The sequence below is a fragment of the Halyomorpha halys genome, unplaced genomic scaffold (genome assembly GCF_000696795.3).
Source record: "Halyomorpha halys isolate HHAL.00 unplaced genomic scaffold, Hhal_1.1 Scaffold173.1, whole genome shotgun sequence".
NCBI classification, from domain to species: Eukaryota; Metazoa; Arthropoda; class Insecta; order Hemiptera; family Pentatomidae; genus Halyomorpha; species Halyomorpha halys.
In genome coordinates this window covers 359,220-364,468 of record NW_027108878.1, presented here as the reverse complement: position 1 = coordinate 364,468, position 5,249 = coordinate 359,220, and the positions used below count along the sequence as shown (strand labels likewise).

The following is a 5,249-nucleotide window of genomic DNA, read 5'->3' as shown; positions in this document are numbered from 1 at the left end:
AATTATATCCCCCTAGATTGAACAGTGGCCCACTGTATCACGGTCAGAACGAAAACTTAATCGATTAACAAGGTGAAAAATTATTGTTCAAAATAAATAAAATAATCAAGAAATGTATAACAATTTGCCAATTATTTTTAAATAATCACACATTTCTATTAAGATTATCTTATATTAAGGTATGTCATTATTTATTGTAGGTAATTTCGTTATGTTCCATAACCAGGGAAGAAAAGGCGGTGAAAATGTTACAAGCCATTTCTAGCCAGTGGGATTATGGTACCACTCGAATTTTTATAAGTATTCATTCCATTTTTTGTGTCTAAATATTCCTGTAAAGTTTTTACTGAGTTGGTGGTTAGGGGTTGGTAAAAGAAAACAACAATGGTACACAATTATTTCAGACTTTAATGACATTTTTAAAATGAAAAAGTATATAGCTGTTTTGACAATAAGTTGCATACTCGAATTTGAAGTAGTATAACTGGTCTCTTTGGTAAGTTTTTTGTTTTTCTTTAACTCCGTATTTAGTCTTTTTTTCTTTATCATGGTCATGTTTACTTGTTATTTCTTAGTTAAATACTTTCATTACCTTTTTTTTTTTATTTATTTGTAAATTATTCTCAGTATTTACTTCAGATATACGTCCTTAACTTCGTTTATGTTACTAATATTTTTTACACCAAATTTTTTGTTAACTTATTCTGTTCTGAAGAAAACTTGTTCAATTTTTTCATTTTCAAAATTCACCCATTAGATTTAATGTGCTTAGACTACTGAAAAGCCTTAACTTATCGCATCAAGTAAATTAGGCTAAAAAAAAATGTTCATATTAAATAAAACAAGTTCATGCTTGCTCATCAGGCTTTTTGGAGATGCTGATGAGCAATCTCGAAAAAGCCTTTAATACTAGTTTTCAAACGGAGTTGGGCAAAAATTATTCGATTGACAAGAGACGAATACTTTTTTATTATAAGATTTTATTCGATTGACGTGAGACGAATACACCTTTATTCGAATAAAAATACGACAAAACAATCCGAATACTTTTTTATTCGAATATTTAAAATAGTATTTCAATCGAATAAAAAATTAGTCAAATGAAAAATTATTCAAATACAAAATTATTTGAATAAAAATTTCATTTTTTTTTTTTTAAGTTCACCTATTTTTTTACCACCTCCAATTTTTAATGTATGAGGGTCCTATTTCACATATTCAGACGAGTACAAAACGAAAATGCTATCGATTTTAAGATCGCGTATCGATTTATATGAACTTTTCTGATTTCTATCATGTTAGGGTCTCTTTATATGTTTCGATATATGCCAAAAATGAAAATACTATCGATTTTAAGATCACATATCGATTTATTTTAACTAAGATAAGAAATCTGCATATCTCAAAACATAAAGAGGCCCTAACATGTTAGAAACCAGAAAAGTTAAAATAAATCAATTTGTTATTGTCAATTACATCATTCAATTTGAGATGGACTTTTCTCCGCTAATAGGTTAATAAAAGAAATTTTAATTTTTTGTTTTTGTTGGAGATTTACTATAATGGTTTTTTGGAGTGCTAAATCTCAATTTGAAGTTAATTTTTATTTTTAAAATCTTTTAGTTGATTGTATTTAATTTTCGTTTTCAATTTGATTGACATTATTTATTTATTGAACTGATCTTATTAAACTTGACTGATCTTGAAAAAAATAATTAAAAATTCTAATCTGCTGATTTAATAATTTCAAATGATAGAATAATGTAAATTTTAAAGGACAATGGGACAATAATTATTGAGGAAGACAGAAATCATATGATTTCTTGGAAACTTGGGTAATTTCATGCTATTATTTCATATTTAACTTTTCCTCTATGATTTTATGGTTATTATAACGTTAATGAAGTGTGTTGCCAGTTGGGGCGAAGAAAGGAAATTGGATATGTGGTCAATCAAATTCTCTTTATTAAGTGTTGGATGTGAAAATTGTGTTTGTATAAATTCCCGGCCTAAATTTTCTACCTTGTGAAAAATAGTACACAATTAAGAAGGTTAACAAATCATAAAAGCAATTCAATTATTAATACTTGAGATTTATTATGCCGTTTTTTGTAAACAAACTAATTTTTTTCTGAACTGCCATTTCAAATACTGGTATTCGGTAGAATATTGCACACCCGAATCCGCGTTTTCCGATGCCTGTTTAATCTAGAAAGATTTTTTTTCTTTTGTTCTTTGGTTTTCCTTAGAATTTGCGGTCGTAGAACTGGGACTTATTAGAATTTGCCCTTATGGTGCTACTGGGACCCAGTGGCGTAGCAAGAAACCCTACAGTTTGGGGCTGGAGAGAGGAAGGAAGGAGAGGATACGTTTAAAACATTTTGTATTTTTCAAATTACAAATGTAATACATTCAATTAAACGATTAAGTAAAATAAATCACTATTGGCAATTTAATATCATTATTTTTAAAAGAATAAAATTTAATTAGTGTATCAATTAAATTTATCACAATAAAAAGTGTAAACAAAAGAATGAACTTGTTAAAAATATTATAGTTTATATAATATAAAAGGAAATTAGCAAGAATGTTAAGTTAATTATTTTTCACCGATATAAATAAATATGCATAACTGATGAACCTGTCAGTTAGATCATTGGAAACAAAAAGCATCCCCAAATTTAAGTAAAACCAACCAAACTAGATTTAGGAATTCATTCCAAACCTCATCCTCACCCAACTAGTTGTAACCAGCTATTTATATTTTATATTATATGGGGCTCCTAAAATATCAAAAAACCTTTTCATTCAGGAAAGAAAAGCCTTAATTTTCAGTACATGGCAACGACATGTATATTGCTACTTTTAACTTAGCCTGAATCTCTGCGACTTCGAGAACTTGAAGGCTTTTTTCCCCTGGTTCAATGCCAAAGGAGTGACCCACAAATGTTTATTCCTGTCGGCTAGACTGTCATAGGTCAGTTTTACATTGGAGTGATCCGACGTTTAAAGGATCGAGTACGCCCAAAGATCAAAGACGATCAATTTCTACGCCTTGACAATGTGCCCTCTCAAACGTCGCTGCTCCCCCCCCCCCCCCCCCGAAGGTTTGGTTAAATCCAGCGGAGAAAATGACTGCACCCTACCTCCCCCCCTGTCTGGCCTAATCTAGCTCCCAGTAACTTCTTGTTTCCCTTAATCAAAGAGACATAACAGGGGAGCGATTCTACACAGCTCTTGTGGTCCAGGCAGCTTCTATGAGTTCCAGGCCTTCCGCGCTAAGAGTTCCAGGGAGCCTATGGGCAATAGGATGTTGATGCCCAAGGTTCATATATATAAGACTTCACTCTCGCTGCACAAAAATGTTTAGGTAATACATTCTTGGTTTTCCGACCAATCTTGAAACTTTGTGAATGCATCATGTATGTCACACAACAGAGAGCTCGTCTGTAAAAATTTTTAATGTTTAAACTTGGTCCCATTGAAGATCTAAGTGGTCTCATTTTGGATTCTTTTTTAAAGTTTATAATTTTTGAAAAGGGAAGGTATTTTGCCCAGATTTTTTATTATTTTAAGGAAGACTATTTTATTAGTAGTAAAAATTAATAACTCTGTCAACCATATTGGGAAGGAGGAGTAACAAATGGTGGGTGTTTCAAAACTTTACATAAAATTAATTTTTCATTCACAGCTCTGTATTATTAAATTTATTTACAACACTAAAAAACGTAAGAGAGCAGCAGTAGAATACATTTGCTAAAATATAAGTCCTAATAGAGCTGTTTATGTTCAATGGTCCCTGAGGTGCTGTTTTTCAAACATGAACATGTTTTTCCAATTAAGGAAAAATCAATATTTTGTGAATTTATTTTGGAAAATATCATGGAAACTATATCCTCCTAGATATATATAATCGTTCAGTTTTGTTTTAGATCTCTATGGAGGTGTAGTAACAGGAGTAGGAATAGTATTTTTCATTATATTCGTCCAAGTCAATTCACAAAAGGTTGTTTTCTCGTTATTTGGAAAAATGTTTTGGTTTATGAAAAACTAGATCTTAGGAAATATTAGACATACAGATTATCAGCTAATATTAGAAATGTTAAACATCCAAATTTAATGTACTATAATAAAGTTGATAACGTTTATCTTCGTAGGAGCAGCGGTTTCCTTGATACTTACCAAAACTAATTCACAAAATATCGAGTTTTGGTTATTTGTTCGTTTGAGAAAATGTTACTTTTTGAAAAAACTGTATCCCGAGAACTATCTAACGTATTATAATACGTATTAAGGTTTTGTAACTTCTGGAACAGCTACCATTTATTATTATATTTACATTACCATTTATAATATTACCCCCTTACCCATGCCATGGTTGGCATCACTTTTGACTCTTATAATATTTAAAAATCTAGTAAATATTGTTATCTACACACTCCCAAAATACTAAGCTCGAAATTAGATTCCATTTTAGGGTTGTGTATTATGTGACTTTAAATATTGAAAATATGTCAGTTTTTTGAAAACTCAACTTATAAATCTCACAAAAGAAATCTATACAGCATAGGGTTTATCTGTACAAATTTTAGTTTTTTGAAGTTTATTTTTTGTTTCGTCAACCTTTGTTACACCAGTTTTGAGTAATTTAAACCAATTCAGTAATGTAATATTACATGTTTTATAAGACAAAAATGGTTAATATTAAGGGTGAGAAAAAAGTAAAATTATTAGTTTTAGACTGCAATAATGTAGAATCCACAAAAAAAAAAAAAAAAAATCATTTCAATATTAAATGGTCAAACAGCAATTTTATTTATTTTTTATTTTATGAATCATAAACAAATTTTTTTTATATATTTGAAGATGGTCAGGGTTGCGGTCAAAAAAAGAACATAGTTTAAAAGTATTTTAATGTCCGACGTTTCGCCCCACTTTACAGGGCTTCATCAATTTTTTTTATACATTGTTTTAATAAATGTCAGTGAATAAAGTATTTTTAATTAATTACTTTTTTAACCTATTTATTCATTTTAGCTTATTCATTATTTTTCAACTTATTTCTTGGTTTTTAAATTTACTATTACTATTGATGAAAGGAATATGGTCCGGGTGCGGTCAAAAAAACTCAAATAGTAGAATTATACTATTTTAATGAGCCAACGTTTCGCCCCACGTTGCAGGGCTTCGTCAGGGCTAAAAAAGATACAAACACATAGTTACAAAAGGAAAACAAAAACATAAGTGTA

At 29.8% G+C, this 5,249-nt stretch overlaps 1 protein-coding gene across 1 annotated transcript in view; it reads left to right on the top strand.

The window, feature by feature from the left end:
• Nucleotides 1-345: 345 nt before the first annotated feature.
• LOC106679050 (uncharacterized) overlaps nt 346-5,249 on the top strand; it is a 180,983-nt gene continuing 176,079 nt past the window's right edge. Inside the window, exon 1 of the mRNA XM_014417966.3 lies at nt 346-496. The gene's annotated coding sequence lies outside the window, so the exon portion shown is untranslated. The remainder of the gene's footprint in view (nt 497-5,249) is intronic.